The sequence below is a fragment of the Mustela nigripes genome, chromosome 6 (assembly GCF_022355385.1).
Source record: "Mustela nigripes isolate SB6536 chromosome 6, MUSNIG.SB6536, whole genome shotgun sequence".
NCBI lineage: Eukaryota > Metazoa > Chordata > Mammalia > Carnivora > Mustelidae > Mustela > Mustela nigripes.
In genome coordinates this window covers 13,144,386-13,156,389 of record NC_081562.1, presented here as the reverse complement: position 1 = coordinate 13,156,389, position 12,004 = coordinate 13,144,386, and the positions used below count along the sequence as shown (strand labels likewise).

The 12,004-nt window shown below is 50.0% G+C and overlaps 1 protein-coding gene across 3 annotated transcripts in view; it reads right to left on the bottom strand.

Annotated features, from left to right (window-relative positions):
* The window catches only part of LARGE1 (LARGE xylosyl- and glucuronyltransferase 1), a 524,421-nt gene extending 517,519 nt beyond the window's left edge, over nucleotides 1-6,902 (bottom strand). For 2 of the 3 annotated variants that reach the window (XM_059402152.1, XM_059402156.1), the window contains exon 1: nucleotides 4,059-4,682. The gene's annotated coding sequence lies outside the window, so the exon portion shown is untranslated. Of the gene's footprint in view, nucleotides 1-4,058; nucleotides 4,683-6,697 lie in introns of those variants that run through there. The other variant, XM_059402154.1, reaches the window with a different exon arrangement.
* Between the last annotated feature and the right edge of the window lie 5,102 nt (nucleotides 6,903-12,004).

Below are 12,004 nucleotides of genomic sequence, written 5' to 3'. Positions count from 1 at the left end.
ACACGAGGGCGGACTTACGGTTGATAAGGGACCCTTTCTTTATTTGCATTCTAACCGTTTTTTTAGAGAACTGGCCAAGTGCTCAATGTAGAAGGATAAAGGACAAAAAAGAAAATTCCTTTCCCTGTTTTTATTAACAATGTGGGATAAGCAACTAGTGCTCTTGGATCTTGTCCAGAAACCATTCTTGTCATGGAGCATGAAGCCAGTCCCCAGCATGGAACCCTATTAAATGATCTCCCTTGGAACACCAGGCTTCCCCTCTCCCAGAACACTTTCCAGCCACCTTAACTAACGACTGTTCTCCATAAACAGTACATATTTTAAGGTTTCCATACTGTTCTTTCTACCTGGGTCCCCCTTCCTCACTACTCCTCCAGCAAACTCGAACTCATCCTTTGCGCAGACCCATACAACAGCACTTAGCTCGTGATGATGGTTCATTCCCCGGACTTCCGCCTCCCTGAACGAAATGTGAAACCCCTGTAGCCTCCATGCGGAGCGCGGCACCTGCCACGTAATAGATGTTCACTTATTATTTGTCGTGTTAAAAGGAGAAACGTCTTCTAAAATACATTTGCTTACGCTGTAACTTTACTGGCTGCTGCCTACTGCCCTCCAAGAGTCAAACGTGCTCAGAGCGGAAGGGAGGGGCCGGAGGACCTCTCAATGTCAAATATACGGGAGGAGAGCAGCAAAGCCTCAACACCAGTTGCTGCTCCTGTGAGCTGTCCGTGTTGCTCAAGGGTGTCGGTGGCGGGGTGCCTGGAGCTCTCAGTCCCCTGGAACTTACTTAGCCCTCCCCAACCCGGACCTTGTGTGTTCCTTACTCTTCAAGAACTCTGGCTCAAAGACGCCTTCCATTATCCACAGACCCTAAAGAAGACCGGAATTCTGCCTCAATTCCTTACTCGCCCTCTGGCACCTGGCTTCCCTGGAATTTACAAAACTTCATTCATGCCTTAGGACCACAGTATATATCTTTTCCGAGACCGGTTTTCACTAGTTGATGCTCAATGGTAAATTTAATAGTATTTTCCTGCTCCAATCTCTTACCCCTTGGCTATACTGTGCCTATGAGAATCAATCTATAAAGCTTTAATAGCAGAAATAAAGCTTTATGCTGACCATTTTCCTTAGACCACAACAATAGTTCCCTTTAAAGTACCTAAATATGCACTACACATATGGGTAAAAGATCACCAATGTGTCTACCGGACCCCAGAGTTCAGGAAAATGTAATAACTCACGGAGGTTCACAGGTTCCAAACACTGAATCTAATTCCATATGCTGAGTTGGGGCTTTTAGAAAACTGTGAATCCTAAATCTGTGACATCTGCCTTTTCTGGTGCCAGTATTCTGAACAGGGCAATCTCTTCTTGGACTCTGGCTGCTCACCTCTGGAATCAGCTCTGATAAGATTTGGACACGTGGGTAAAGCCTGGGCAATGGGGCTTTGTTCCTCAGCAAAATAGAATTATCTTCCAGTTCTGCTGAAAGAAACCTAGGCGCTAACGATTTAATGCTGTTAAAAGTGCAGAGAGCCATCTGAGACAGAAGTGCATACCTGACCGTCAGAGGTTATATGTGCAAAAATACAAGGTATGTATTTTTAAAGGATGACAGTGAGAAATTTCAAGTTTGACAGAGTTGATTTTAGAGACCATTTAGAATGGATGATTTTATGTGATTTTTATGAAGACTCTAGGTGACATGCCATCCAACACCCCCCCCCTCCCCGCCGAAAAAGGGCAGTTCTGATTACAAACCTTCAAGGAACACAAAGTTAGCACGGTCTTATGCCCAAAGGACGGACTCTGCAGGAGGTTCTGTCTCCCAAAAATGTGTAACCCTCATATGCTCAGAACTTTGCAGTTAACCAGTCCTGACTTGTCCAAAAGACAATTTAGATGTGATCAGGCTCATCGTTCAAGCATTTGGAATCCACTCATTCATGCAAGCTTACATCAAGTACCAAAAAGTCAAGTTCGTGAACCCTAAAGATAAACCACAGCCTTTTGTAACATGGGTCCTTGTGTTTTTTTTCTTCCTTGGTGGTGGAATAGAAGACTAGTCCCCCTAGTGTCCTACCACTGTAGGTGGCTGAAGGATGGAGACACTCCTGCATTCTGCATCCACGTTAAATAAAGCACAGCTCAGGAACCCAGAACCCCAAGGAAACCTTCAGATCCCCCTCCCCCGCCCCCCCACCGCAATGAGATGGAAGCTTGCTGGGACCTAGGAGGACACCAGAAAATCTGACTTTCATTTCCAAGGCCCTTACAGTTCTGGTTTAAAAGCCAATGTGATCTGCATTACCTCACACCAGAAAGTTAACCCACTAGCAAACACACTTCACTACATGAAGGAAAAGGACCCACACCTGTCAGTGGACGACTGCCCACTCCGGAGTGATCCAACATTTGCTTTGAAAAATCTCCCTCTCCCACTGGGCCGATTTGTTTCCTGTCCTTGCTGCTACTTGAAATCCCACTAACGTCTAAATCTTGACGACTTCTGCCTCTCTGTTTCAATTAGTTTTCTTCCTGGTATAGAATTAACAGGGCCAGCCTCGATAAATGTGTGCTCTCCTCAAACAATTTTCACTGAAGTAAAACACTCTTGAAATATAAAGGTACACTAAGATGTGTGAAACCTTAAAGCCAGGTTTTGTTGTTGTGTTTAATCCCCAGTGAGGACGCATGCCTGTGAGTAATTCATTCATGCCACCCATTTGTGAGAGATGCAAAAAGAAAACACCACTTATTCCTTTCCCAATTTAGAACCTTCCCTTAAGTCTACCAAAGCTGACTCCTGGGGAGGGAAGACAAGAGAGGTAAAGAGAAAAATGAGCCTGAAGTGATTGCATCCACAGAGTGAATAAGCACTTTGGGTTTCCACCTGTGTCGGAGAGGGACCAACCTGCATTTAGGGGAGGTGACCACCCCACCTGCTGCCTCACATCATCCCCCACCCCACCCCCCACCAAGAAGGAAGCAGAAGCCTGAGTGCTCTCTTGGGGAACTTACATAAGACCCTGTAAAACTTCCTGTGACATTCACGGAAAATAGAAACTGCTATTTTGCTCCCTCAGGAGATCATTGTAATGGACTGAGTGACAAAATTCACGGATTCAGAGTTCAACAGAAACCTGCTCAACCGAGGTATATCAGCTCAGGGACAAGAAAAATCCATCCCCATTAAACAGGGTCACCGGGGGGATGGATTCAATGTAGAAGAGACAATCTGTTCCCTCCTAAGTGACCCATTTAAAATCAGATTGTTCCAGGGAAATCTCACAGGTTTAATAAATTTCAAACTGGCAAGGACAGCCTTGTAGGACTGAGGTTCCTTAAAAAGGGAAATGTTAAAGAAGGTAATAAAGCAATAAACAAAATAACTTAAAGATGCAGGAACTTAGCGGAGTCAGCCACTGCACCCTTCGGCGGCGAACGCCTGGATCGCTATACAGGGATCACTCATCTAAGCAGCTTCGTCTAACAGGACGGCCACTCTGCTTAGGTTCCCTCTCTACAGACAGCGCTGCCACCCAAACACTCTGTCCTACAGAGTAAGTAGAAAGCTCTGACCGCTCACCCTAAATCGCCTTGACTCTCTACCACAAGGAGCAAAGAAAACTTCTTCACAGCATCACACCAGGAAAGGCAGGTGAGGGTAACCCAAGAGGGACAGCGGAAAAACACAGCAGGTCTCCCAAAACACAGGTGCCCATAACTCACAAACTGCGAGGACCGGGGTGGGGGGGGGGGGTCGGGGGGGGGGGGGCGATGCGAGATGAGGGCACACCATCTCCCGCTGTTGACGGGAAACTCGTCCTTGTTAACAGCCTCTGTGCCTAGGAGGGGGGCAGTCCCTGGGAAGGGTCCGGGGGACATCAGAGCCTTCTGGACTTCCCTCCGGCCTGTCCAGGGCTCCTGACCCAGGAGCTGGGGTTGTGCCCTCACAGAGGGTACCAGCTACAGGTTCGGAGAACTTGTCCCGCGCCGCTCACCAGGGCGCCCCCCGCGGAGGCTCTCAAGCACCCCCGGGCTCTTACCTTGGCCGTGACTGCCGCCAAACACAGGAAGACCGCGGAAGAGCTGGGTGGCGCGGCGGCACAGCCGCCGCCTCCTACAAGGCGCGGGGGGTCCGGGTCGGGGTCGGGGTCCCAGCAGGCGCTGCCCTAGTTCAAGCGGCGGTGCCAAGCGCAGACTTCGGGGCGGTCCCCGGCTCCAAACGCTGCGAGGAGGGTCCGGGCCGCTCAAGCTGAGCACTGTCCCTTCTTCCTCTCCCTCCGGCGCCGCTGCCTGGAACTGATCCCTGCCCCAAGGACTCTTCCGAGCCGGGGGCGCCCCGCATGGGCAGGGGCCTGCGTCCGCCACGGGCTGGGTCCGGGAAGGGGGCGCTGAGGAGAGACGCCGGGCGGCCGCCTGGGCCGGCTCCACCTCCCGCGCTCCCCGCCGCTTCGCCCCTTCAGGGCAGGGCCTGCCCGTTCCCGGCCCCGCGAGGCAAGAGCGGCCGCGCCCCCAGCTTCGGGCGCCCGGTCTCCGCTCGGCGGCGGGGCAGCAGCGGTCCGACCGGGCCGGACGCCGAGCGAGGCGGTAGAGAGGCTGCAGCCGGCCGCGGCGCCCCCTCCCCCCGGGCCTGCGCCGCCCGCCCGCCCGCGGCTCCGCGGGAAGGAGGCGCTGGAGAGGGCCTCGCCCCGGCCTGGGGCGCGGGGCCGGGGGCGCGGGGGCCGGGGGAGGCGCCCCGGGAAGGTCACCGGAGCGGAGGCGGGGCGCAGAGCGGTGGGTGCGGGGAGCCGAGGCGGGCGGCCCCGCTGCCGCCGGGAGCGCTCGCCGGCCTCGGCCGCCGCCGCCTCCGAGACGCGCCGGCTTCCCCGAGCGCCCGGCGCTCGGAGCTGGGCGGCTGCTGCAGCCGCCGCCGGCAGCCGGGCGCCGCTGGCCGGAGCCGGCGCGCGATCCCCGCCTCCCGCGCCCGGTCAGGCGGGGGCTGCCGCGCGGGGGCCGGCAAGGGGGGCAGCGGGCGGGCGGGCGCTGGGGTCCGGGCTCCGGGCTGGCCCCGCCGCCGCGTGCCCAGAGCGCCGGGCTCGCTCAGCAGCTGCAGTGACTGTGTGTCTGTGTCATGTCTGTGCAGCTGGGGGGGACCGCGAGCCCGGGTCGGGCTCCGGGCGGGGGCGGGGCCAGCGCGCGCCTCGGTGCCCGCCCCCACCCCGTGACGGCGCAGCCGGCCAATGGCAGACGCCGCAGCCGCACGGACTTAGAGGCCTCCCCCGCCTGGGCTCCGCCTCCTCGCGCGAGGCTCCTCCCTTCCACTTCTCTGGCTGGCTCGCACGCGGGTGGAAGCAACACCCGGAGCCGGGATCCCGGCCGGGGTCCGGATGAAAGCGTGCAAGCTGGGAGCTCCCCGCCCTTCTCCCCCCCACCCCGGCCGCTCCCGGCCGCCTCGGGCTTGGCCAGCCTCGCGGAAAGAGGGGGAAGGGAAGAGGGACGGGTCCGCAGCTGCCGCTGTCGAGACGCCGGCAGGCTCGCAGGGCCGTGCAGCCTGTCCACTCCCCCATGTACAAAACCGCCGTCGTGGGAAGTAGGAAGTTTCCCCGCCTCCACTTCTACTCGGGTTCGCCGCTTCTTTCCGAGGTGGGCAGGGTATGGGGAAGCCTGAGGCTGCGAGGAGCCACGATGAAGGGCTTTGACAGCATTATTTGCGGCTCTGTATCCAAGAATCCGGTCCAAGGCTCCCGGTTCTTTCGGGAAAACTGCATTTCTTTGCCACCACCACCACCACCCCACCCCGCCCCGCGCGCGCGCGCGCACACACACACACACACACACACACACCCCTGCACGCACAACACGCCCCTCCCCGTTCTGATTTCATTCTTGCTCTTCTTCCTGGCACACGAGCCCCGCGCGCGACATCCCATTGAATGGACTTCCAGCCTCCCAAGCCCTAAAGCCGAGAGTGGGGCGCCGAGAGTCCTCTGAAGCTATAGAAGCTACGGAAAGAGTGGGTGAAATCGGCTGGGCAAGGGGGGCGGGGGTGTGACCGTGGAATGGAAGGAGGAGGCCTGGAGAGAAAAACCCAAAGGAGGGGAGAACAGGCCGGGAGAGGAGGAGGACACAGAAGGATGGGCAACTCTGACTGGGAGACCGGAGCTCCGGCGCGGGATCCAGCTCCCGTGTTTTTCCTCAGCTCGTCCCAGGGCTTCTGGGGTCCCCTTCCCCCCCCCCCCACCCCGGGTCCCCACCCCTCCCCGGCCCGACGGGCACCGGGTCCCAGCCTCGCCTCCGCGCGCTTCTCTCTCTCGGCCCTAGGGCTTAGATGAAGCAAAGGGAGGCCCACCTTACTCTTGGAAGGGGCAGGGAAACGATGCAACAGCCCAGAGAAAGTGCGAGGAGGGGAGGTAGGGTGCTGCATAATGAAAGGGCGCCGAGCTAGGGCTGCGGTTCAGACCACACTCCCCAGAGGTCAGGCTGGGGGACCAAGGGTTTCGGAGGTTTGGTCCCCCACTCCGCTTGGGACCTGGCTCCCGCCAAGTAACCCCGCTCTCCGCCTTCAGCTCGACCCAACCGGGACCCTTCCGCCATACCCTACTTCCCTCCAGCCTCTTTAGGCAACGACCCCCCGCCCCAGTGCCCCACCCCCACTCCTCGTGCACCACCGCCGGGTCTCCCCCAGCTCCGGAGCGCTGTTTACCTAATCGCAGCCACAGACTGAGCAGAGGAGAATGCAAAAAGAAGGTAGCAGTTACACAGCGGCGTCCCCGGCGAAGAAGTAAAAAACGTTTGCCCTGGAGCTTCAGGATAAGTTCGCTGTGAAGCTGGGGTCCTGCTGCCTTATCTCCGCGGGGATGAGTCTCATCCTTCACGTTTGCAGGGATAGGAGATCGTATCTGGTTTTGATGTCACTACCGAGTCGGAGAAGAACGTTGTATGATAAAATATAATCTAATATCCTAGAGACCATTCAAGTGTCAAAGTTTAATGCCAATCCTTTTAGCTCGAACGCTGCTCCGTTCTCCCTCTGACGTGCAGCTCTGTTCTAGAACGCACTGAAAACAAGGGGATCATTTTTTATTTTTTGCGGGTCGACTGTCCATCCTACTCTTCCTCCTCCCCTACTCCAACCCCCGCCCTGGAACCGGGTAAAGTTAAAGCAAGAATTTGGGCTTGCTTTTTATTCATTGCTTTGCTTCAACTTCATTAGGGGTGTAAAATGCATTATTACAACACATTAGCATATTAATAATGGTAACGTGACTGAGGAAGCGGAGGGAGACCTGAAATTTACAAGCAAAGGAGAAATAATGAAATCATATAAAAAAATAAACTAAAAGATAAGCCTTAGTAAAGAAACATCTCCATTATAATTACCCAAGTGTAGTGCATTGTCTAGATTGGATTTTAGAAAGAAAAATATGACCATTGAGAGGGAGCAATATTCACTGTGGTCAATAAGATACATTGAAGACATATTTCATTATTAGAGGATCTCACAAAAATTACTTGCATCAGTCAAAAGTCACCTTAAATGCATAAAGCTTTGCATTATCAGTTCAGTATTGCAGTGTTTTGAACTCAGTGGCATATCTAATGTTCTAAATGATAGGAATGTTGTTAGAGTGAACTCTTCCACAAACGAGCCCTTCTGTTAGTTAATATCATATGAAGCCCCAAATAAAAAGTATCCCTTTGCCCCACCAATGGGATGGATGTGTGTGTGTGTGTGTAGCCTAAGGTAAGATGTACTTACCTATGAATTATAGCCCTCTGACACAAACCAGGTTATAAATGTCTTAAAAGGATTTCAGCTATGACATAATATAGTATGAAGAATGCAGAATAAAATATGTTAAGGTGATATATCTGTTATTTCTAAAGATTGTGCAATGCTTTTGTTAAAGACTGAAAAAATACTGAGCCCTCTAAACCAACCTCTTCACACAGTTATTGCACGTGTCATAGGAGAAATTCAGAAAGGTCTTTTTTTTTAGGTCCAGGAGACCTAATCCTTAAAGAAAACAAAACAAAACAAAAAAAAACAAAAAACAAACAAAAAAACCTGTCTTAAAATAGCCACTAGGGGGCCCTAAAGGCATCTCAAAGAGGAAGTCGGGAAACCTGCTCTCACCACCGCTTTTCCCAGTCTCATTTTCTGTGAACCTCAAGGAACTGGAATGGAGTAAGAACATGATGCAAATTCCGGAGGCAGATTGGGCTTTACGTTTTAAAATACCAGAGTCCCCCCACCCCCCACCCAGCATATAAAATAAAATATTTTTAAAATTAGAAAATAAAAGGCCGGAGTCCCCTTTTCCCAATTCTTGTCTTGCCTCCAAAAAATCATAATAATAATAAAGAATATTATGCTTACCCAGAGGAAGGTGGCCTGATACTCTTACAATCTTAAAGTCAACTCAATTACTTTTACTGTTCCAAATAGAACCTCCTTTCTAAGATTTCACAGCTGTTTTCTGAATGTTTTGAACGTTGTTCAGGTGCTACATAGGCAAAGCAAAGAATCCTCACGGGGGCGATCGGAAAACTACACAGCCTCTAACACAGGGCGCCTGCCGGCCAACTTAGGGGAAGTCAAGTCAGACATGGGGAATCAGCCCTAGAGCAGGGTTTGGGGGGCCTGGCAGGCCAAGTACTAATTCTTTGATGCTGGGTTCCAGTGAAATGGTGGTGGGAGGAAGGAATGGTTTTGGGAAAGGGTTATAGCAGCTGAGGCAGAGGGGCAGGGTGTGGGAGAATTGGGGGACTTACTGTGGGGGACACTTAACAGCCAGTATGGAAGGAGTTCAATATTTTATTTTATTTTATTTTATTTTAAAGATTTTATTTATTTATTTGACAGACAGAGATCACAAGTAGACCGGGGGTGGGGCAGGGGGGTGCAGGCGGCAGGCTCCCTGCTGAGCAGAGAGCCGGGCTCAGGGCTCAATCCCAGGACCCCGGGATCTTGACCTGAGCCAAAGGCAGAGGCTTAACCCACTGAGCCACCCAGGTGCCCCAGGAGTTCAATATTTTAAATAGTAATGTTATATTTGTAGAAACAACTGAACATCAGGTCTGATTGTACTTAAAGTTGCTCAGATTGTTTTGCAGACTTCAGTATCTAGCAAACAAATTTTCAAGGTTTCAGAAGCCTTAGCAGTCACATGATTTTCCCACATCTTATCAGTAAATAAGGTTATGATGTCCTCTGAAGGGTCAAGAATCAAACAGCATTCAGGTTGCACAGATAGAGAGCAGGCTAGTTACCCTTCAACCAATGCTGGAGAAATATCCGCAAAAGATGTTCTATCCAGACGCATTTCAAGTGAAAATGGAAGTGCGTGGTGTGAAACGTCCCTCTGTCATTCAGGCCAATCACCAAAAGATATTTCTGAGCAAAATAAAATGCCTCCATCAGATCTAAGCAGGAAACAAGCCACTTGCTAGCTGAAGAATTAAAGAACATTATAAAAGCCACTGAATTAACACTAATGAAAATTTGATTTGAACATAATTTAACTAAAAGCAAAGCAAGTCTAGAATTGAGACGTGAGATGAGGACTAGGGATAAAGTCTTTCTTAGAGGAATGAAAAATAGTTTATGTTCCTATCATCATGTTCATTAAGAGGCAACATCCAGGTATTCCCAAAATAGCATTATTAACTTCCGGCAGACTTGCCACCGCAAACCTCAGAGCCAGCTAATTAGAATAAATTTGGCTGTAGATAGAGAATCCCATTGTTTTTAGAAGAAAGGTTTTATTCACTTCCTGGATGTGAAAGCCCATCAGAGTAAAAACCTTGTCAGGTACATAGCTCCCTGATCACCTTATGATGAAGTGCTTAACTGGGAAGGCCTTGTGGAGACAGAAAGAGAAAATCAGTGCTGAAGAGGTCAATGTAAAGGTCAGAGTGAGCTTTTATCCTGAGGTCCTGCCGTCTAGGAAGAAAAAGAGACCTCAAGTTAGTGGGCCAGAAGACCCAAGGCAAAAAAAAGGAACTAAAATTATATTATATATAACATATATATTTTTTTCAAGCATTGGTAAAGGGCATCAAAGTATTGAAATAAAAAATGATGAAATATACTTTTTTTGAATTTTTAGGCCCAAACAACCCCCACAAAAACCCTGTTTAAATGGCAGTCACAGTTGTGTGGGTAAATTTTCTCAGTTGTTTTCCCAGCTCCCCACTCCCCCGCCCCCAATCTAAGAGACCCATAGAGCAGGACATCTCAAACCTCAGTGTGCATACCTACGACCTGGGAATCTTCTTAAAATGCAGATACAGATTCTGTAGGTCTGGGGCAGAGTGTGAGATGCTGATTTTCTGACAAATTCCTGTCCAGGGACCACACTTCGAGTAGCCGGGATGTAAAAGACATTTGTCGGTAACAACAATATCCCATCCTCTCATTCCTATTCCCAAGACTATGATGCTAGTAGGGTTCCCCAGAAAGTAAACACTGAGACAAAGATTTGGGAGCAAGACACTTATTTGGAAGTTGATTCCAAGAAACCCAGTGAAGATGTGAGGGAATGAAACGAGAAAGGGCAAGAGGCCAATAAGGGTAAATTAATAAGTGGTCATGGGTGCTTAGTTGTGATGACATTCAGAGAAGGTGTAGAATAGCACTGTCCAAAAGACCTGTATGATGGTAGAGCTATATGTTTGAACTGTCCAATATTGTAGCCACTAGTGGCTATTGTTTACTTGAAATGAGGCTGGTCTGACTTAGGAAATGAATTTTTAATTTTATTTAATGTTAATTGATTTAATTGTAAATAGCCCCATGTGGTTTTTAGCTCCTGCGTTGGACAGCAGAGATTAGAACATAACTCAGGATTGTCCCAGTAAGGGTAAGAAAACCTAGAGAAGTAATTATCCATCAAAACCCTTCATCTGTTGAGCATTGCTCCTGGGAATCGGTCAGTCCTAGCCTTCTACCATGCTCCCATGACCAGAGAATATCCACAGCAAAGAAATGTAGGTGCTTAAGATAGGAAACCTTTAGCGTATGGAAACTGTCCATCAAAGATGGAGATGATCACCCAGGTGGGCCTAGGGGATATGAGCAAGGCCCTGACATTGGCTAAAAGAATTCAGATTTTATTTTGAACCTGACCTATCCCCAGTTCCAACAGTAGACATGAAGGGCCAAAGCTAATCAATGTATTCCATATCCTGATCACCATCATTGATTCAAGGCTGAGTACACAGCCTAGGTTGGTCCAATCAAGTCGACTCTCAGGACTTTCATCTGGGATGCTGGACTCCTAAGTGTTCTGTCACCTCTGGCCTGTGAGGTCTACTGATACAAACTTTAGGATGACTGCGACCGTTTGGCTGCCGCAACACATAAAAGGACACTGAGAACAGCAACGCACAGAGAGAGAAAAAAATCAATCTGTATCAATTAGGATTGCTTTGGACAGCAAGTAACAAAATACCCAGGTAGTAAGACTTTAAGTAATAATATCTCATAATGAGAAATCTCAAAGTAGACAGGTCCATGTTTGATACAGCAGCTCCATGATTTCATCAAGGTCCTAAGATCTTTCTCTCTAGTCTGCTATTCTGCCATTTTCATTGTTGGCTTTACATGTTTCCTCGTGGTCACAGAATGGCTATAGTTGCCCTAAACACCATGTTCTCAAACCAGCATCCAGAGTAATAAGAAAAAGGCAAAAAATATTTTGTCTTTTATTAGGTTTCTCCCTTAGGATTGACTTGGGCTAGTCATGATTCCCCTTTTGGGGATGGAACACTGTTGGGTTTGTTAGCGAAGAAGGGGAAGACGTGACTCTTAGGTACCAACTAATAGGGCCTTCTCTAGGAGCAACCCTGACATATCCCATGAATTCCTCATTTACATGAGCCAATAAGTTCACCTATTGTGCAAGTTTTTGTTGTGGTTTCTCTTTCTTGCATCCAAAAACATCCTAACCAATATAGGTAAAGGGCTTGCTGCTCAAACACTCAGACTTATCAATTCTCATCCTCC